At 38.2% G+C, this 23,052-nt stretch overlaps 1 protein-coding gene across 25 annotated transcripts in view; it reads left to right on the forward strand.

Moving 5' to 3' along the window:
• The window catches only part of CALD1 (caldesmon 1), a 187,355-nt gene that overhangs the window by 10,423 nt on the left and 153,880 nt on the right, over positions 1 to 23,052 (forward strand). Inside the window, exon 2 of one of the 25 annotated variants that reach the window (XM_043589572.1) lies at positions 2,279 to 2,398. The exons of the other annotated variants lie outside the window; for them this stretch is intronic. The gene's annotated coding sequence lies outside the window, so the exon portion shown is untranslated. The remainder of the gene's footprint in view (positions 1 to 2,278; positions 2,399 to 23,052) is intronic. 25 annotated transcript variants of the gene reach the window in all.

A 23,052-nucleotide genomic window follows, 5' to 3' on the forward strand; every position in this document is an offset into this window, starting at 1 on the left:
ATATCAGTTGTAGGAAACCCTGTTTCAGGTCAGCATAAGCACTTTCTAACCAGTTCTGTCTATCTTTGGAGCTTGCACAGCCCTGCTCTGCAGAAGCAGACGACGTCCACCACTCCTTTCAGCCACAGAGTTTTCTTCCCTACCCTTATCATTGGATGTGTGTTGCTTTCAATATCCTAAATCATATTTATCTGGTATGGCTAATGGGGTTTATTATTCCTGCCGCTGGATGGGGTAGTGGGTTCTAGTTAAGTTTGTTTTGTTTAATTTTTTTAATGTTTATTTATTTTTGACAGAGAAAGAGAGACAGAGTGCAAATGGGGGAGGGCAGAGAGAGAGGGAGACACAGAATCCAAAGCAGGCTCCAGGCTCTGAGCTGTAAGCACAGAGCCCAAGACGGGGCCCAAACCCACGAGCCATGAGATCATGACTTAAGCTGGAGACTGACGCTTAACTGACTGAGCCACCCAGGCGCCCCTAGTTAAGTTTTTGACCTGGAATGAGAGAGGGAGGAAAGAGGAGAGAATGAGAGAGACAGAGAGAAGAGACAATTAAGACTTATCTGGAGAAAAATACTGAATTTGGGAGGGACAGTGAATAAAAATGGATGATGGATAGTTATCACTAGCCCTTATAGGTTAGAGATGGTTAAGAAGATAAGCTAGTTCATTCAAATATCTTGCTGGCACACTTATTACGTGACAGGCACTTCTAGTTGAAGATAACCACCTCAGGGCAGTAAAATAAATTAAAGAACTTGCCCAAAGTCACACAGCTGGCAAATGGCAGAGCCAGATTCAGTGCCACTCCCTGAGTCCAGCCCTTTCCATTTCCTTACAGCTGTCTGTTTTGTGTCTTTCCTCAGGAATACGATGGAAACCAGAGCAGGAGGTTTCCATAACCAATCATTATAATTTGTCAGAGAGCCACATTGCTGTTCAACTAGACAAGCACATTGTCATTCCCTGCCATATAAGGAAGCAGGGCTAAACACCATTTCTTTCACTACTGACTCAAGAGATAATTCAAGTGAGAGACAGGATGAGAATCTAGGCCTATTACAGTTAAAAAAAAAAAAAGCCTGCAGGAATACTTTTGTATTTTTCTTTCCTGGGAGCAGAGATAGTTTGACAAGCAGTTACACCCTTTTCCCCGATTCAGGGGAAATAGTCTGGAATTATGTACTGAAAGATGAAACTCTTTATTCAAGTATATGAGTCATTTTAGTCTTTTATCATGTCAAAGTTAGATATTCAAAAGGCCAAGACCGAGCTGGTTCTGTGAGGATCAGGTGGGAAGTCAGGGACTGTACCTCTCTGCACAGGTTGACTCAGGAAGTTAGAGTCCACTCACTTGGCCAGCCGTTTCAGATGTAGTATTTATTAATAAGTCTCCACATGTAAGTTTTATCTTCCTGCCTCAAACTCAGAATATCAGTGTGACCACCCTTTGCCTTAACAATCAGTCATAATGGGGATTTCAGAACACAAGCTCTATAACCAACTTCATGGAGGGAGAAACTGAGGCATGAGCAATTGAAATTATTTCCTAAGGACCCACCAGTCCAGTCTTGCCACAGGGAGTGCCCTTTCTTTTAGATAACTCAGAGAAACACTGCTTAGTCTTCTCAGGGAAAGGAAGGCACTATAAAAAGTCTGGTCAACTTTTCCTCACTCCCATCTTTGACCAGACTGCCTCTGAGGCATTAGTTCCCTGGGGCTGCTATAACAAAGCACCACAAACCAGATGGTTGCAACAACAAAACTTTCTTGTCTCGCAGTTGCAGAGGGCTGAATTCCAATCTCAAGGTGTCAGCAGCATCAGTCCTTCCGAGAGCTCTGAGGGGAGGATCTGTTCCAGGCTTCTCTCCTTGGCTTGTAGATTGCCATCTTCATGTTCATACAGCATTCTTGCTGCACATGTATCTGTGCCAAAATTTCCTCTTCTCAAAAGACACCAGCCATATTGGATTAGGGCCTATTCTAATGACCTCATTTTAACTTGATTACCTCCGTAAAGACCCTATCTCCACATAAGGTCACAATCTGAGGGTTAGGGCTTCAACATGAGAATTTTGAGAGTGGCACAATTTAACCCATAATATGCTCCAGTTCAAAATGGTGGTAGAAATCCATACAACATATTTTCTGAACCTCTAAATGCCAAAGGCCCTATTGCTGGTGGTATTCCATCTTCCCTCTGGGTCTAGGAGTTGCTTAGCTAGAAATCACTTGGCCTTTTGAACTTACTCTTGACATTTACTTACTGGCTTTTGCAGTACAAAATTCTGATGCAGTAAAAAGTCAAAAGAGGTCTCTGAAATGACGCACTGAAATGCTGCTTCACATACTGTGGCCTATCTGTGGAAGCCTGTGAAACCACGGTGGCAGACAGTCTGGTATGCAACCATCAGAAGTCGGGGAGGGGGCTTGGTGGTGGGAAAGCTTGGCCGAGGCAGCCTGTGAGTCTGAGAGGCAGAGCCCTAGCCGGATGTCAGCAGCTTTGGAGCAGCCGACTGGGAGGCAGCAACAGACAGACTTTGTGTGTGCCTGCGCAGGGTGGAAAGCAAGGATGGCCGTTTTCAGTCATTTTTATACATGCTGCTCGTAACCACGAATCTCCATGTACAAGAGAAAATATTAGTAGCCTGCACATATTTATGCTCTGAATCATTTGTCTTTTGTCTTTGTTTTCTTTTGTCTCTTCTGCATTTATCCTGAAGTTTTTATATACTTTTCCTCTCAACATTCTCCCTAACTTTATCTGTGTTTGGCATGGTTGATTACAAATTGCCAATGCATTATACCTTGTCTCCTAATGCCTTTTTTTCTTTAGCCATTGCTTCTCTTCACCCCTTTTTAAAAGCTCTTCATGGTTCCATTTCCTAGTTTCAGTCTTACTTATGGCCACGCCCTGTCTTAGGCCAGAGGTGGCGGATAAGAGGGTGACGGTGCCATTTATTATCCAATCCAGACCAGGACATTTCCGATAGGGAAAGGAGGAGCTATTAATAATTTCCTTACAATAACAGTCTGAAGTGGAGACTCCCAGGCAAACTCAGATGGACAGTTATCCTATCTATGGTGTAGTTTTCTGACTCTACAGACCTCATTTCACCTAGCAACCACTCCTTCTGTTTCTGTACCCAAAAAAAAAAAAAAAAAATTGTGTTCTGATTCTCATTTTTATTTCCACCCGAAAAAACTCAATGTGTGGTTCTATTTTTCCTTATCACCTCTTCTCTTCCCTCTGGGTCAGAGTTCTTCTTCTCCCTCTATCTCTTTTGTTTTGGTACAATCTTGACTGCCTCTCAGGGAGGCCACTCTGTCTGCCATTATACATGCAGGACAGATTTCCTGCATGTCTGAACACGTACACAAGCAACCACCACCACCATCAAATGTTACAATCTGCTTTGGGTCTCAGATGAGCCCTTATTGGACTGTCCACCACTTCAGCACCTTTGCCCAGAGACTAGCACAATCTCTACACCATGTAAGCAGCTGGGTCTAGAATTGTTGTGTAGATATGTTATGTGTACGTGTCTGGAATCTTACAGGATATGTTTTTGATATGTGTGCATGTATACAATTAGAGTTACAAAATTTATGGCCTGAAAAATGAAGAGAAAATGAGAATCAAAGCTGTTTGTTTCCTCCATTATGCCTTCAGTAATTTGGGGTATTTTCACTTCTAAAATATTACGTACCAAAGGCCTAGCAATGCTGCTGTAGGTTTAACATCTGTAGAAATAAACTTCAAGGCAAAAAAGATAGAATAAACATTGACTTAAGTCCCTTTCAAGTGTAGTTCTTTTTATGTTTCAATCACGTGCAGCTTATGGTTCATTCTGAAAGATCACTTCAATTATCAATTTAGGTCATGCGAGGAAGGCCTGAACCTCCTCAATTCTAAAATGAGAAAGGCAGAACATTCGCCTCTTGCAAATTACTGGAAACCAATCCATAGATACCTGAAAAGCTTGCCAGTTGTAGCACTGTGTCAGCTGGAAAAAGCTATTCTCCTTTTAATCTACTTACTTTCTTTCTTTTAATCTTCTTACTTTCTTTCTTCTTACTTTCTATGTGACCATAATTTTCTTTCCCTCTTAAAAATTAATGAATGAGGGGAAAAAACAATGCAAGAAGATACTTTATGGAAGGAAGTGAGGGTTTTATTAAAGCTTTCTCCTTCCTTCCTTCTGACCCTCCTCCCCTGTCCCTCCCCTCCTTTGTCATCCTTCTCTTTTCTTCTTCTCCTTCCCCTCTTCCTCCTTCTCCTTCTTCTATTTTTTGTTTCTTCTCCTGTTGGGATTTATACATTTGGAAGTGTTGTGCTGTTGGCAGCCATATGCTTTAGCCATGATGGCCTCATGCCTCTGTTGCTTAGATAGATCCTTTTAAAAAGGCTTGAAAAGATAAGACAAGGAAAAATCAGAATGCTTCAGCCACATTCTGCAGGGTAGGTATATAGTTACAGTAGTGGTGGAATGGAAATATATACCCAAGGAGCTCCCTATCGCCCTAAAACTGGACAGATGGTTATAGCAGCCAAGAGCTCTCTATCGCCCTAAAACTGGACAGAGTGATTATATCAGCCAACCTGGAACTGCAGACCCACCTGTGTTTGAGGAAATGAGAAGTGTGGGAGGTTAAGATTTTGTGTTAACTTTCATGCTTTTCCATATTTCTGTTCTTAGATACGCTGTTAAAATAAAACAATCACTCTTTCTACTGGGAGTAGTTTTTAGCTCGCTGGTTCTTTTTCCTGAGAGTATTCACAATAAGGTTTAAGTTTTTGAATCTTGGCTCTTATATTTTGTGGGGCCTCAGATTCCAGGTGGTGGTCCGATAGAAAAGTGGCCCCAGTTTCTGGCTCATGTCCACAGCTGATAGCCTGCATGACTTTGAACAGACTCCTTGTGCCTCCAGCTTCCCAATTATAAACTGACAATGGCCTTTTCCCTTCTCTCTAACACCCAGCTAGGGAGCAGTGAGATCTTTAATGTAAAGGCATTTTGGGTAGCCAGAGATCTTTAATACATGGTTTTCTTTTACTTTTCCTTTGAAATATGAAGGCTTTTGCTAGTTGGGATTTTTTGGAAGATGTAAGTCATCTATTCATACAGGAAACTCTCTAGATTCAAAGTTTAGAATTTGAGATTTCCAAAAATTACTCTTTCTGGGGCTGCCCCGTCCCTAATTTCAGCCTTTCCTTCTTTCCTTGTTTTTAGCTCTGGGGGCAAGCATATTCCTTCCCATCCTCACCTTTAAAAGCTGTATTGACAATTACCTTGTTTGAGGCAGTCTGAAACCCCAAGGTGGTAAAAAAGATCTTTAAGACAGGTTACCATTCAATTTGAGCTTTTTCTCCAGTATAGCCAGAAAAGTTTTTTTACAAGCTTTATCTAAAACCTAAGGATCTTGTCACTCTCAGATTTATTAAAATTGTCTTTCATCAGCATTTATATTTCTAACACGAGATCACTTATACGAAAGTGCTGTGCTTTGTAATGTCTATGATTATAATATCTATAGCCATATACATTAAAGTTTAAAAATGCTCTAGGAAACTAAAAGGAAGAGTAGAAGAAAAGCGTATTTGATCCTAGCAAGTGTGCTTGGGACCAAGCTTGCACAAGCAATCATACGGGTGGGTCAAATTGTATATTTTTATTATTTTTACAATAAAATTTTATTTTAGAATAGATTTTGGATTTACGGAAGAGTTGCAAGAATATTAAGAGTTCTGGTATGCCCACACCCAGTTTCCTAAATTGTTAATGTTACTATGCACATTTGTCACAACTAATGAAACAATATCAATGGCATTATTAACACAACTCCATACTTTATTTGGATTGCCTTAAGCTTTCCCTGATGTGCTTTACTTTTTTAAGTCCCTTAAAGCAGAATAATGTTTAATATGGTAAAAATGTAATACGTACTTTATGAAGATCTTGGTGGAACTCATAATACTTCAGTGAAAATTGCATAAACAAGCTCTTTTCGTGAACATATGCCATCCGGACCAGCAATCTCCTGAGGACTTTCCACCTGAAATACCCTGGGCCTCTTCTGGTCTCTGGTTTGGTTCCCTTGAGACCATTAGCAGATTCCTCAGCCTGCTCCACACTGATGCCAGATGTTGGAACCCTGTTGCTTCTGTCACTGAAGCTGGCCATCCCAAACAGATGGTAATATCTAGCAGCACCTACAACTGCCACTCCATGCTTCTGTTTTAGACAGAAGCATTAACGTGAAAGGGTTTGCCTGGCTGTTGAATTGCTGAAACTCTGCTCTTAAGTTGTACCATACCACATTACTTGTAAGAGCTTAGACACTAATGAAGGAAAAAAAGAGACCTTATCCATGTTCCCCCAAATCTTGAAGTCTATACATTTTGGCAATTTAAAAATATCACACAGTTTATGAAAAATATCTATTACTAAAATATAAATTATGGAGGGACTTGCTTTATAGAAATCATCTCAATAATAAACAGCCTCCCATGTTCTAAGCTTCCAAACTTTCTTTGAAATATGAGTTAGCAGCAGATAATAGCAGAAAGAATCCGTTAAATTCAATTTATGCCTTTGAGCAACTTGATGACATCAGGCAGGTGACTCAGCCTTCTGAGACATCAGTTCTTATAATAAAGCGGTTGAACTAAATATGGTTTCTTCTAGCTCTATTGTTGTTTGGATTTGTGGCTTTATAACTTTCCCTTATTAGGGTCATTATTGTCTTTTCTATCACGGTTACTTCCTTAATGTTGTCCTTTACTAGTAAACCACTTGTTGGAGTGGGGAGCTAAATTTAGTTCAAATAGTAATTACAAATGAGTTGCCTTCAAAGAAACCAGTTTTTTGATTCATTATAGTTAGTTTGTTTTTAAAGTTCCTTTGTGTAGAGATATAACACATACAATGAAATAAATAAAAATGCAAATATATAATGATGAGGAAATGTTGGTACCTTTCTTGGTATCTTCATATAAAAATAATTGGAGGAATTTATTTATCAATGAATGAAACTAATATTGTTGACTCAAAGGTAGTTCTTAACAGCTTCTAAAAGCACAACAATATCAGCACTTTGTGTTGATTACCTAAGAATAAATAAAACTTCTAAGACACACTTTAATAAAATGAGTGATTGGATCAACTCTCAAATAGGAAGACATCAAAGTCAAGAAAGAGAGTAAGAGCTCAAGACTTGGGGTGGAAATGGTTACTAGATTTAGCCATCTGCTTTGGTCTTTCCTGTTCCACATGTAGCTATATAGTTTACATAAAAATATCTCTCCAGAGGATCAGAAAGAACAGATTTATGGAACCAGATGTGAGTTAGCATTTCTACAGGTGTGGCTTGGCAGCTGAAAGAACATGTTGTACCAGGGATGGAGTTTCTTACTATGTAATCAATATAAATTACCGCTAGACTTTTATAGAGGTTGATAAAGCAAATATGTGTCATTTGGATAGGCCTTCTGGTATATAAAGAGAACCTGCTTCACTTGGTACACAATGTGAAAAAATGCACCATTTAGTATTTGTAAAGGACTTGGTAGCAAATACCATCACAGTGATCAGACAAAGTCATTCCAGTTTGCACACAGAGGAAATAGCTGGTGAATAATGAAAATGGTGTTTATGTTTTTCTTCATCAAGAAAGACAAGGAACAGTTCATAAATATTTATAAAAGCTCTCAGCATCTGATAGGAAAGGGCCAAAAGATGAAAATGAATAGAAGACTGGGGAAAAAACAGAATGCAAGAGAAAAGATGAAAAAAAGTGGAATTAGTTAAACTAAAGAGGTGAATATCCTGTTTAAATGGTACAGAAAGTCAGGGCCATAAAAAGATTAATTTGGTAAAATGTTGATAATTTTTAAAAGTTTCTGAATCTATTAATTTCCAAGGACGTTGTGTCAGTATCTCCTGCAAACATTGTGAATCTGTCCATTTCTCCGTAGAAAATTTTTCATTATCGCTGTTAAAATTAGTCATATGTTTCAAGGCTATGTTGTTTGATACATATAAGTTCATGATTTTTTTAATCTTCCTGGTGAAGTATTCTTTTCATCAATTCACCTTAAATTCTATTTTGTCTTCTATTAATATACATTGCTTGCTATTACATCTTTCTATGTTACTTATTAAACTTTATAAATTTTAAAACTTTCATTTTTGATATTTCTGTGTAATTATTATAAAGGATATATTTCATAAATAGCATATATACAATTATAAATATAATTCTCAGAGATTTTTATCATTTGCTATATGAGATAAATCCATTATATTTATTATGATTAATGATATACAGACTGTCCAAAAAGTCTGAAAACATAGCATAAACCTAACTTTAAACAGTGTTAGTTACATTTTCAAATAATTTGCTCAGTATATTTTTATTCAAGCTTCAGACAGCAAGTTTCAAGCAGTTGTTCCAATTATTAAGTTTTAAAAACATAATGAAAATACTATTGTCCCTGGCTTTCCAGAATTTTTAGCTCCTATGTAGTGTATTTATTATACAAGACGTATTGAACATATTATTTGAAAATGTAAATAACCTGCAGCATAAAAGTGATAAATATTTTTTTAAGTGATAAATCTTTATCTCCAGTTGTAGGAGGTTAACAAGTAATGTCTACCATTAATAAAGCCACTGTAATCAAGACAGTTTGACATTGGTATAAGAATAGACAAATAGATCTGTGAGACAGAAGGGAAACTACAGAAATAGACACCATATTCCTCACCCTTCCAACAATGTTATGGCTGTATAAATATTGCTTCTACCTGACCAAATAGTATACTATAATTACATTTAATTTCTCAGACTACTCTCTTTCCCCTCCTCCTATCGTGATATAATAATTACTCTATTTCTTTTACCTGCTTAGGTTTCTATCACTAATGTGAATGTCAAGGCCTTTTCTATACAATCAGATACATCAGATGTTTGTCATTTTTTTTTTTATTGAAAGATACCCTTCCTGAAAACATCTTGGAATTTTCTAGATTTGTTGCACAGCTAGTTGTTCTAAATCTTTATTTCACAGTCATCTTAAGAATTTCCTTCCTAGGATTGAAAGGAATTTCCTTTGCATGTGGGCTGAAATTTGAATCCTCTGCTTCCTAGATCCCATTCTTCCTCTTTCTTTATTTCCTTGTTTTGATGAAGAAAAGCATCTGGGAGCTTCCTGCACATGGGTGTAGAGGAGACACAGTTTTGTAAGCATCTTCAGTTTATCTTATACTTGACTGATTATTAGGTTGAGCATAGAATTCTAGGCTGGAAATCATTTTCCCTAAAACTTCTGAAAGTATGCCTGGATTGTCTTCTAAATCGTCAGTGTTCATCTTAGCAAGTCTGATACCATTTTGATTCCCAAATATTTATATGCTGGCAGATTTTTTTTTCTCTGTGGAAGTATTTAGGATCTTCTTTTTATTTTCAGTATTCTGAATTTTCATGACACGGGCCCTAGTGTCATTCAGATTTGTATTCATTCTCATGAACACTTAGTGGGCCCATTCAATCTAGAAAAATACATCTTTTAATTATGGGAAGTTTTCTTATGTCATTTTGGTGATAATTCCATCTCACCATTTTCCATGTTTCTCTTTCTCTTCTGGGTCTCCTAAATTGATCCTCTGGTTTCATATTTTCTCAAATATTTTCTACTTTTCTATATCTTCATTTAATAACTGGGAAATTTCCTTAATTTTGGCTTTATATTCACTGCATTAAGCCACAATAATTTGAATTCCCAAGAGTTCTTTTATTGTCATTTTAAATGTTTGTTTTATGATATTCTGATCCTTTTTTAGAAATGCAATAGCTCTTGGGGCGCCTGGGTGGCTCAGTTAGTTGAGCATCCGACTTTGGCTCAGGTCATGATCTCATAGCCCATGAGTTCGAGCCCTGTGTGGGGCTCTGTGCTGACAGCTCAGAGCCTGGAGCCTGCTTCGGATTCTGTGTCTCCCTCTCTCTACCTCTTCCCTAGTTCATACTCTGTCTGTCTGTCTCTCTCTCAAAGATAAATAAATGTTAAAAAAAATAAAAATGAAAGAAAGAAATACCATAGCTCTCTATGGGGCACCTGGGTGGCTCAGTCAGTTGAGTGGCTTACTTTGGCTCACGGTTTGTGAGTTTAAGCCCTGTGTCGGGCTCTGTGCTGACAGCTCAGAGCCTGGAGCCTGCTTCAGATTCTGTCTCCCTCTCTCTGCCCTTCCCCTGCTCATGCTCTGTCTCTTTCAAAAATAAATAAACATTAAAAAATTAAAAAGAAAAGAAATACAATATTTCTCTTCTCTTTTTAAAAATGTTTATTTATGTATTTTGAGAGAGAGAGAGAGTGCCAAGGAGGGGCAGAGAGAGAGAGAGAGAGAGAGAGAGAGAGGGAGCGTGCATCCAAGCAGGCTCCGTGCTGTCAGTGCAGAGCTTGACTTGGGACTTGAACTTACAACCCATGAGGTCATTGACCTGAGCTGAAATCAAGAGTCAGATGCTTAACCAACTGAGCAAACCCAGCTGCCCTACTTATTTCTCTTATCTCCTTCCCTTATCTCTTATTTCCTTGCAAACATCACTTATATTTTGTTCCTCTCTGTTCCTATTTTCTGTTGTTCCGTCTTTCCTTCTTGTCCCAGATCTGTGTCTGGCTTTCCTTCTTTTCTGTGATTCCTGGCTGGCTGTCTGTATATGGGACAGAGGCAATAAAAAAATTGACTGGATCCCATTCCCTCACACAGAAACAGCTCAGAGTTTACCCCTTGCTGATAGATTGCTTCCCCATTAGTAATTTACCATGGGTAGAATATTTCTATTCCTGTTTATAAATGGAACACCACCTGCCTAGCTCTTGGCTTTATGCAGGAGCCCAGTTAGTTTTGTGCCATGTTACTAATGAATGCTTCCACATGTTTAACTCAGACTAACTTCTCTGTCTTTGAATTTCCTTGGTATTTTGTAACCTGAAGATGTTTCTGTCTTGTTTTCAAGCTCATCTAAGTATTTCTAAATGTTTTTCCTGTTTTTTTTCTGCAACATATATATCTTTGAAGCAAAGTAAGAACACTTCTTGCATCTGCTTGGTTTAGCATGTTAAACAAAAATCTAAAGCAATTGATTTAAAATTCTTATCTCTTAGAGCACAGAGTACATTATAACATTATAATGACTAAGTTTGCTTGTGCATTTGTTATCAATCTTAGCCATCAGTTTTATCCATAAAAATCATTCCCATTAGAATTTTTATACTATTTATTTTTCTCTGTATGTCAATTTGGTTTATTCACTAGACAAATTGGTAATTTTGGGATGTTAGCCAAAGGGGAAATTTTTTTTCTCGTAGTTTTAGTCTTGTTTGTTGATTTTTAAACCACAATCTGGCTTCTGACCTGATAGATGAAACCAAATGATTTAGAATATCTCAATATCTTTTTTTTTTCAACTTTCAAATTTTCACCTATTTCTTCATTCAGTCTGCACTATTAGAGGAAAATTAAATTGGCCAAGTGGAGATTTAGCCTTGAAAAAAAAAAAAAAATATATATATATATATATTTAAATATTTATTTAGTTTTGAGAGAGAGAGCACAAGTGGAGAAGGGGCAGAGAGCTGGGGGACAGAAGATTCAAAGCAGGCTCCGTGCTGACAGCAGCAAGCCCAATGGGGGGCTCAACCTCACGAGGCATGAGATCATGACCTGAGCCAAAGTTGGACGCTCAACCGACTGAACCAACCAGGTACCCTCTAGGCTTGAATATTTTTGAAAGGTAACTTGTTGCCTCTCTCTGAGACAATAGCTATGGTGGGAGGCAGACACTCAGAAAGGTGATATTCTATGAATATGTACAAGTAGAGAACACTCATCATGGTCACAAGAGCTAGCCACTGGTTCTTATTTCTGTTTTTCCATGCTCAACATCTTAAAATAGAAATCATTCTGCTACACTAGTAGAAATGAACATCCTGCTCTTGGAGGGTTAGGAGGAATATGAGATCTGGAGACCTCAGACTGTATATACCTTATAGCATTAGCCCAACCATACAAAATTCTTTTCATGGTAGCATGGCTGGTTTATTGAGGAGTCTCAATTCATTGAGGATCTAGAGGCAAAGTGATTTTGTTTTTATCTATCAGTACCTCTAGCTGTTCTGTGTCAAACTTCCTTTTATCACTGAGAACAGGAATTTCTTAATTACATCTTTGCCCAGCTCCTAAATTTGAGGAAGGTAAATGTTTATTTTAAAGTTGAAATGTCATCTCATATCTGATTCAAACCTCTGCTCCCACCTGTACCCCACTGACCCCAAGCTAGAGTCCAGTGACTTAAGAGTTATAGGGCTGTGTCTTTTGAACAACTTCCCCTCCTTCCCAGTGAATAACTCTAGAATGTTGGGGAATGGGAAAGAGGAGGAAGAAAAGGTCTCTCCTGGGCTTCCTGAAGTAATTGGTTATTATAAAATGACCTAAGCTGATTTGTCTGGCTCTTTGTGGTGAATGTCAATAGTCTCCAGTCATTAGATGTAGGCACTGCTTCCTTTCAGATAACCTCAATACCATGTGGTATGCTATAATGGAAGCCAGTCTCGGAGACTAAATTCTTCACATGTGCAAACATTTATTAGTAGGCACAAAAACAATTACAAACCCCATTCTGTACACTTGGGGAAGCTCTCTCTTTATCCTTTTGGTTGCCCTGGCAAGCACCTTATGCAAAAGGTTCACTCTGTGGCAATTGTAACAGTATTCTGACTGCAGAATCAGCTTCCCTTCTAGCCAGGCTCAAATCTTTCATTAAGTAGGCACAGGCCTGAATAGAATTCTGGATTTATGGCACTCCTCTGAATGCAGGGCTTGCCAGATTCTTAATCCCTGTACACACAATGATGGAGATGCCTATGCAAACCCTTCTATCAACCCAATCACATATATTGAATACCTGCACATGTGCCAACTAAAAAATGATTTCTGTGTCTTTTATGCTAATTTATAGAACTTCAGGTATGAATTTAGATAGTGGTATGTTACTACTAGTCTTCTGCTTTCTGGAGTGTATACTCTTCACCTGGGATCCTTCATGTTGACCACAATTCCTAGGGTACAGATTATTTTACACACGTATAGATTACACTGTCTACACTAGAGTATTTACAAATAAGTTTCCAACAGTATAATGTTGATCATAATGCTGAACTAACTCTTTGAATATTGGTGGTGAGGGACTCATTCCCAAAGGATAAAAAGTAGTTAAAGATTTTAGGATGAAAATAAAATAATGGTAAGAAAATAGTCTAACCAGGGGAAAGGCTAGCTCATAGAAAATCTATATTTACTAAGAGAATAATTTTAAGGCTAGAATCCATGAGGATTTTATATTCCTTCCAGCTCCCTACTTTCAGCAAAAATTACCAATAAAGCTTCATGTATTATATAGGGGACAAATAATATATTTGCAAATTGTATACCCACTGCCAATGTTGCTCTTGGCCTTGGAGTGGCTTGCTCATTAAACATATGATTCTTTCTCATGGCTTCGGAATTTTTTTTCAACACAGTATTCCAGGCAGCTGAGGCTGATAGGTTAGACTGACAGACTAGAGAGAACCTGGTGTAGTACAAAAGGCAAGAGGTCTATACTAGCTCTAAGACAGAGGTAGAAATTTGAACCCTTTTGTGCTTCTACTTCCTCATCTGTAAAATGGCATGGCTGGGGGTTATAAAAACTAAATGAAATAATATAAATAACTTAGCACAGGGCCTGAAGAGATTCAATAAATATCATTTCCCTCCTGTTATAACCAAAAAATTTTTACCAAGCTGATATACATTACTTTCAGCTCTTGTCTTTTCCAGGAGAACACCATTTCATCTAGAACAAAATGTGCATTCAGTAGGGCACAGTTGTCTATATTTTGACTGTCAGTTTTAGCCATGTCTGTCATTTTTTATTTTCCAACATGAAAAGAGAGGTTTAGAGTAGTCACTTTGGAAAACAAATAAAATAAGATTAAAATTCCCTCAAATCAACTTTGGAGCAACTAAAATATTAATGCCTTGACAGCTTATTCACAATTGCAAAAGGCTGTGAGCCAAAATTTTGCTTTGTATTGTAGAGGTGATGAGAACATATTTTCATTGCTAGAAAAAAATTAAGCTATACAGACAGAAATGGGATGTAGGAGCCAAATTCCACAAGAACACCCTTGAGTTTAAGGGTTCCCCCCCCCATCTTTTGACAATATTTAGAAAACCAAAGACTATAAACTTTGAAAAGGAATCTTGGATGGCTTACAGATATAGTAAGGTCACAAAAACACTTAGTAGATACAGAATTTTTATAAAAGTATTTAAATTGATGAATATTACCCTCAGAAGTAGCATAAGCTTAAGGATCATAAATGCTAACTAAAAGTGAACATATTATGACTAGTTGCCAATTGCTGTCTAATCAACTGAATTGGCCTAATCCTGCATTGTCAATAAGCAGACTTAAATCATACCCATATGCAATAAATCAAATGGTTGGAGATGACAAATCTTCCTATGGGTTACTCTCAGCTGTCTTAATCCGTGTTTTCTAAATTCTCTCAGTTTCTGCCTCACCTTTGAACTGCCAGATTATGCCTGTTGAGGGATCTATTCTCCCTTTCTCCAGTTAGTTATAATTATACCATGATTTATTTACAAGAATATATACTGTGAATTCACTATCAGTAAGATATATGCATGTTGTTTTTCCAGTAGTCAATATACTCTTGCCCAGCGCCCTAGGACAAAATGGCGCCCTCTGAGATGGCTCCATGAGGAGAGAGCTAATCTGCGACCATTGAACTGGCCATTGAGAGACTCAAACCATTGACTTCTTCATTAATGCTCCCCCTTGTGATGGCAAGAGGCCTTCTCCTTTCCTGCACCCAGTTTTTGAAATGGTTAGCAGTCAAACAAAGCACCAGGTTTTACCTTTGAGATCCGTTCAGGCCTTCATTCTCTTCTTCTCTGCCTTTGTATTCTTAGTCTGAGAATACTTCCCCATCCGTTTTTAGGTGATAACAGTGTGGCTAGGTATGTGTGGGCAAGCCTCCTCGTAGCTTCTGGGCCTAGCAGGAATGACTAACCACCCAGGTTGCATACAGATTTGCCCAAGAACATATCTATCAACATGAGCTGTCAGCTAAGAAGATGGTTTCCTTCCTTGGTCTTGAGTGGTTTTTTTAATTCACTCCCTACTGATTGAAAGTCAGTCCATAATTCAAGGTTCAAGTCATACTACCTCCTTATTGCCCCAGTCAGAATTAATAGTTCTCCTCCTGGGTTTCAATAGCTTAAACCTCTGTGTATTGTAACTGACCAGTATGGTTTACTACTCTCTTTTCTCTACCTCACCATCAGGAAGGAATAATTTTCATTGATCTTTGTATATCCTGCTCTCAGTTCTACTGCCAAGCATGTTTCAAGCACAGAGTAGAAGGTTAACAGATTTTGAATTGAATTCAATTAATTGAAGACAGGAATGTTCACTAACACTGTATTAATACGTCTAATATTATCCTGCCTCCCTAGGGAATCTTAACTGGGGAGAGGGATTGCCAACTATAATCAGAATCACCTGGAGAGTTTTTTCAAACTACATAGGCTGATAGAATGGATTGTTTTGCTACTCAGGACACTCTGAAATGATCTCTACTCACTCCTCACCAATCCTTATCCTTTAAGAGACATCATTTGGAACCTTCTATTTACTCCTATTCACTTTAATGAAAACCTCATAAAACTAGCCATGATGTGTTTTCATTACATTTGAAGTTTAATTGACTGATAGCTCTAGCATGATGGAAATACTAGATTATCTTAAATTACATTTAAACACAACTATTTACAAGTGGTCTAGTAAAAACCAGCTTCTTAGATGGGCTATTTTTAATATTTCCTAAAGAAGTTATTGTAGATGGGCCAATTTTCCCTCTTTGCTTGTTACTTTAGAAGCCCATTTGGACATGTTCTATCCCTGATCTAGTTCTCTCGCCACACTGGCTACAGGGTAGTGCATTTTTGTTTGAAAGGGTCAAAACATTCAGATTCTGACATCCAAAATATGTGCTTGGGTTTTTTTTCTAGAGTCAAAACCCCTGAAGTATAAATCCTTTTTAAATGAAGAAAGCAGTGCCAAAAGGAATGAAACATTTTTGGTCCTTCTCCAAAACAGAGAGATAGCACTGGAACAGGAAGTGGATGATTTAAATATCCACTCGGCATCTTGGCAACATATTTATGTTTAAGGGACTTAAGGTTAAAAGGTTTTAGTCTGGCCTGGGAACGCTCTATCTTCCCCTAGGGTTTGGAGCTTTGGGGAAAACTTTTAAGCATTTATCAAATATTTGCAATTAGCCATTTTTCTGAAGCCAGATTGTTACTGGGAATGTCATAGGACAGTGTTTCTGGTATGGAACATACCACCATGACTCTCCTGCTTTTTATGATTATCTCTAGCAATCTAGCTTGGTATGGTGGAAAGTTGCTTTATTTTCTAAAAAGAGAGAAGAAAAATGAAGTCCCCAGTTCTTCTATATACTTCTCCCAAAGCTAGAACTACACAGAATTAACGAAGAAGCAGAATGCAAAATTGGGATTCAGTGGATTGTGTATCCTGCACCTGTTCATATCACTGTAACTTCTTTTCTTTCTTCCTTTCTTTTCCTTCTGCTTTTATTCCATTTATCTTCTTCTCCCCCACTCCCAACTTTTTTTTCCCATTCTTTTAGGAAGTCGATGTGTTGACTTTTTAGGTCATTTGTTGAACTTTGGATTTTATTCTGTATGAATCAGGAAGCAGTTAGAAAGTTGTGATCAAAATAATGATATGAGTTGAATCCCTGTGTTGTACACTTGAAACTGATGTAACATTGTGTGTCAACTATACTTTAAAAAAAAAAAAAGAGCAATACAAACTGATTTAGAGTTTACATCTGGCTCCTGTGTTGAGAACAGAATAGCAGGGGAAGGCAGAAGGGACAGTGGGGGAGCTGATGTAACTGAAAGATAATGGTGGCACAAACCAGGCTAGCAGTGGTGGAGATACTGAAGGCAGGCAAATTCTAGATAACGTATTTTGAATGTAGGGTGTCAGGATTTGCTAATAAATTGGAGAGTTAAAGAGAAAGGGGCAGTGGTGTGCTGGTCATTAGGGCTCCTGAGAACCTACATTTAAATTTTTAGGAATTTTGTGAGCCAGCTGTTAAATATAAGCTATATTAGAAATTATATGAACTTCTAGTGAAATGAATTATATTAAAACAAAGGTAAAAATACTAAAAATTAGAAGACATACAGATGACTAGCAGACACATGAGAAGATGTTTATCATCAATAATCATCATGGAAATGCAAATCAAAACCACAGTGAGATATCACTTCACACAAATCAGAATGATATCAAGAAGACAAGAAATAACAAGTGTTGGTGAAAAATATGTGGAGAAAAACGAACCCTGGTACACTGTAGGAATGTAACTCAGTGTAATTACTGAGGAAAAACAGTATGGATGTTCATCTAAAAATTGAAACTAGACATACCATATGATATACTAATTCCACTACTGGATATCTATCCAAAGAAAATGAAAACACTAATTCAAAGATACACATGCACCCTTATGTATTATTTATAGTAACCAAGATATGGAAGCATCCCATCGATAGATGAATGATTGATTGATAGATAGATAGATAGATAGATAGATAGATATTTCTTGGAATATCACTCAGCATTAAAAAAGAATGAGATCTTGCCATTTTCAACAACACAGATGGACCTAAGGGTATTACACTAAATGAAATAAGTCAGATAGAGAAAGACAAATACCATATGATTTCACTTCTGTGTGGAATCTAAAAACAAAACAAAACAAATGAAATAACAAAAACAAATAAGTACTAAAAATGTATCACTTCCTAATTATTTTGCTGCATTTTTTATGATTATTCATGCTCTTTAAGTTATTTGTATCTTTTGTATCTGTATGGTGGAACTGCTATGTAATGGCGTGCCACTGTACATCTCTTCCCAACTCAGTGTCTAATGCTGTGACGTTCATAGTTACGAATGGATGATGATGGTAGTATTTACACAGAAAAGTTGGGCCTTCCCCTACCGCCTACCCTTCAGAGCTGAGAACCTGCTGTTACACATTTATCAGCACACCACTGGAAAGAGGAGTAAAAAAAATGAGCTCAAGATTTTTTGTCTAAGAAACTGGAAGAATGGAGTTTCCATTACCAGGAAAAATGTAGAAAGAGGAGTTGTAGAGAGGAAGTCAGTAGTTTGGTTTTGAACATTTTAAATTTGGTATGAACATTTTGTACCTGATTGGAAGTGCCTTATTGGGCAATTAGATATACAGTCTCAGGTTCAGGGAAGAGGTCATGGGTGAAAATAAATATTTGAGAGTCATCAGTATTTGCATGATAGTTAGTGCCAAGAGGCAAGATGAGGCAGTGAGTTTGAGGGAGGAACACAGTCCCAGGACAATACATGGGGCCTCCAACATTTGAAGATCAGAGTGAAGACCAACAACCAGCAGAGGAGACCAAGAACAATGGCCAATGGGAGTAGGAAGAGAACCAGGAGGGTGTGATGGGCTAGAAGCCAAGTAAAGAAAGGACTTCTAAAAGGAGAAAGTGATCAACTCTGTCAAATGCTAATAGGTTAAATAAGACAGTGACTGAGAATTGGTCATTGGATTTGGCCATGTAGAACTATTGATGATCTTGAAAAGAGTCAAGAGGATGGTGGAGAAACAGCCTGACTGGCATGCATTCAAGGAAACGATGGGAGGGAAAAAGGAACAGTAAGTAGAGACAACTCTTTTCAGAATGTTGTTGAAAGAGAAGCAGAGGATTGAAATAGTTGCTGGAGAGGCCTGTGGATGGATGTGAGTGAAGGTTCCTTTTTCTTAAGATGAGGTATATTTAGGCACACTTGTGGATGAGGGGAATAATCCAATGCAGACAGATAAATTGATGATGCAGAAGAGAAGTGACAATTGCTAGAACAATGCTCTTGGGTGGTTGAGAGAAGATGGAACCCAAAGCATAACTGGAAATGTTGACTTTAGGTAGGAGCATGGGCAAATAAGGCATCGTTGCATGAAGAAAGGTTATCTGGAGTCAGCTGTAGGTAGATTGGAAAATATGGTGATGGGAGTCTGTGAAATTTTCATCTAATTGCCTTCATTTTCTCAGTGAAGTAGGAAGCAAGTTTATCAGCTGAGCTTAAGAGGGAAAGAGGAGGATTGGGAGGTTTTAAGAGAAGAGAGGATGTTTGAAGTTGGGAAACAGAATTACCAGGTAGCACTAAGGATCCACTTGACATTAGTGATAATGAATTTTAAGTAAAACCAGTCAGCTTAGCTGTGAGTTTTCCTCCAGCTGGGTTCAGCTGCCTGCCTGTACATGGAAAGTGCTGTTAAGAGTGATGAATCATGGGATGTCATCTGGGAAAGGAGGTGGGTGGCTGAGGTATGTTGGATGACAAGATCAGGAGAGGAGTGTAAGGAACTAAGAGGCCAGGGTATTAGAAGGATCACATACATGAATATTTGAAATTACTGAGAATTAAGGCAGACATCGTATTGAAAAGAGTTACAACCAGGAGCTAAAACCTTCTAGAAATGAAGGGGAGTAATGCAGAGATCAGTAAATGACTGCAGTAAGGAGGGGTAGAGGGTGATATTTTTAGAGAGAAATGAGGGATGAGAAATGGCAAAGAGGAGCAAGGAAGACAACTCCTCCACCTCCACAAAGAAAGCTCTTTTTCCAGGATTAGCTATTAGTTGAAGTTAATACTCTGGCCCTCGACTGGATAAATGACAGTCATTTATCAGCCATCCTGAGATGACCACATCCTGACCTGGTTCATGGCCCTGACCCCTCATCAAGAGGCACCAAGCAGTTGGACTAGAGTGTATGCCAGAAGTCAGATAGGCAAGAGGTTAAATGTCATGAGAGTCAGTTCAAGCCATGTATTTAATCTCTCATTGCCTGATTCCTCCTAGCCTCTAAGGGAGGAGTGGATCATACAACCTCAATCCTTTGGCCAAAGTCAATGGAGCTAGGGGTGGATACTCAGCCCAGAGTCAACCAACTCATTAGGCCAACGCACATGGCTTGTGTAAAGAGCTCTCTACCAAAACATGGATAAGTTGAGCCTACCAGATTCTGTCTCTTGAGACTTTGAACTGAGAGCAATAGTTGGTAGTCAGTGGTGGGCACTGGAGCTGGGAGGTTGTGAAGTAGAGTTGAGATAAACAACAATACAAGGACATATGTAAGATGCATAAGCCAAAGCTTGAGCATGAGGGGAAAAAAAGACTCACCGATGACAGGCAACATGTGGCCTGGGAGGACAGAGTAGCCTCAGTTCCTGATTTTCTCAGTTCCTGTCCCTGCACTCATTGAAATCTTTGCATCTTACAAAAAACACCCCTGTCTTTATATTGTACCTTAAGTTGAAAGACCCTTGACTTGAAGGTGATATGAATCAAGCAGAATCTCTTATCCAGATATTCAGACAAGGGGATGAGAGAGTGTGACTAGTTCATAAATGTTTGCTGTACTCAGAAGAAGGTCAGAGGACAGTGCAAAATCATACCCCTTTGGAACAAGTGAGCAGATCTGGGATCTTGGGATTTTTTACAGTGTCTCTATGACTTTTGTTTCAGTCCAGCTATTGCACTGTTGGCTCCTGGAAGAAACACTAGCCAAATAATCTAAAAACCTGAGTAGTGGTCTTGCCTGCACTGCTAACCGTGTGGCCTTACCCAATTTGAATTTGGATTTCTTCATGTATAAAATAGGGAGCTGATCATATAACATCTAGCTTCCCTTCAAGCCTTAACTTAAGGTGTCTGTAACTGCGTGTGCTCATTTTTGGGATTTTGGGACACTTGGTGCCCAGACCCTGGCTTTCATTCTCAGTTTTGCCTTGGTCTGGCTTTTCATTTCTTCTCCCACTGGTAGGAATGGGTCAAGACAAGTGTCAGGAGCATGGACCAGCTGTAGTACTTTAGATCAAGTTGCTGTCCAGTAGGTGACTGTGTCAACATCATGTCTAGATAAGTGATACCATGAATTCTGGACCCTCTTGGTTTCCATGCTTGCTGGCCTCAGTGAGTTAAGTGGGATATACACAGAAACGGTTGGATTTCAGCTGTACGTGTTATCTGAAAACTATTAATTTGTTTCTGTGTGAGAGAGAATGAGAAGGAGTGGGAAAGGAACATCTACTGTGGAAACATATTTATCTCTATCGTTAGTCATCCTCACAGTACAGAGCTGCTGCCTCTTTTCTCCCAGTGCTAGTGGGGCCTACAAGGGAGTTTCTCCATCATTGTTTCTAAGACTGTTTTTAAGAAAACAAGAAAAATGCTGTTTCGGATTTTGGTACACATCACTCTTGCTTTGTGAATAAAATTTACTAAACACATTGTTAGAGGTATATAGATCTAATGTACCATAACATTACTTACCTACCTGAGATCTCTCTGTGGGGCATTTGCCATTATCTTAGGTCCATGATCAGCAGCATGGTTGCTCAAATAAGCTGTTGTATTTCATCAGCTCCTGCCGAATCATCAGTATTCTTTTAATTGTTTTAGAAGGGTGTCTCTTACCATTTCTTATGGTTTATAAGAATGAGGGAATGTTTAAGCCTATGTGACCCTAGTCCAGGGTTGCACTTCAGCTTCTAGAAGCTAGGAGGGTCTAGAGTTTTGACTAAATTGAGCAAATCTAGTGAACTGGTTGAACTGAAAGATCTGGTGTTTGAAACAAATGCTTAGAAAGAATTAGAGACAGAATACTTCCCACAACTTATAAATATATAATATTCTCCAAAGAAAATCTTTCCTCCCAATAATATTTTAAAAATATATCCTCTATTTGGCATATATTCCTTTTGCGAAATATCGGTTTCTTAAGAATCTTACTTTTAATTGGCAATTGTGTTAACCATGGTCCTTCATCTGTTCTCTTCTTGACTAGATCTAGAAGATTAGTTTTTCTCAGTGCTGCTATTTCTTCTCAGCCTAGCTGAGGGTTTTGCTAATTTAATCCAGTTAGATCATTTTTTTTCCAGGGGCAGTCATCCTTCAGCCCTAATGTTAGATTTTTTTTTTTTTTTGGAAAAGTGCAAGAGTTTATATGCATAAATATGGACTATACAGTTTTAAAATAAAACTAAATTTCACATTAAATTGGAGTTTGTCTCTGTCTGGCCATATGTGTAATATTTCAAACCAGCAGATATATTCTTAGCACTGTACTAAGTAAGGTTGAAGAATGCAGCAGCCTGCCATGACCTTCAGCCCAAGAATCTCACAGTTTATCAATTAACAACCATTTATTGATGGAAATTATTGGAGTTTTACATTTTCTACTTACTAACTTTCACATGTTGGAGAAGGTGGAGCTTGACTAACTATATTTAGTTTGCAATTTAAAAGCTACTCCAAAATATTTGAAAGAGCTTATGATGTCATTCTTAGATCATGTGTACATTCTTAAAGCCAAAACCATTCCTGAACAGCCTCTTTCCGTTCAGCCAATTTAAGCGAGCAGTTGGCTGTTTGGTATATGTAGTATCAATTAGTTTGGAAGATTTGTGTTCATGTTTCTGCTTTGACTTAACTGGCTAGAGGATTTTTGGTCTCTAGATGAATGGGTAAAATGTAGAAAGTAAGGGCATTTTGAAGTGAACTGTACAGCCTTATGATCAATGTCTTCAACCAAGTACTAACAAAGACAATACCAGTGGTTCCAAAGCTAGTTACATTTCATTGACAATCCCATGGCTTCAGTACGTGAGGTTTCACTGAGTCAGAAGGTAGAACAATGAACTTAACTTTTTTTGAGTGTCTCTGGTGGTATCTGTTTTCTTCCTCGCTTTATAGTCATTTACCTTTTGTTTTGTAAGACCATGTTAGAGAGGTAAAGACAGAATTCATTGAATTGGATGAACTGTTGTAGAGAAT

This window comes from Prionailurus bengalensis, chromosome A2, assembly GCF_016509475.1.
Source record: "Prionailurus bengalensis isolate Pbe53 chromosome A2, Fcat_Pben_1.1_paternal_pri, whole genome shotgun sequence".
NCBI classification, from domain to species: domain Eukaryota; kingdom Metazoa; phylum Chordata; class Mammalia; order Carnivora; family Felidae; genus Prionailurus; species Prionailurus bengalensis.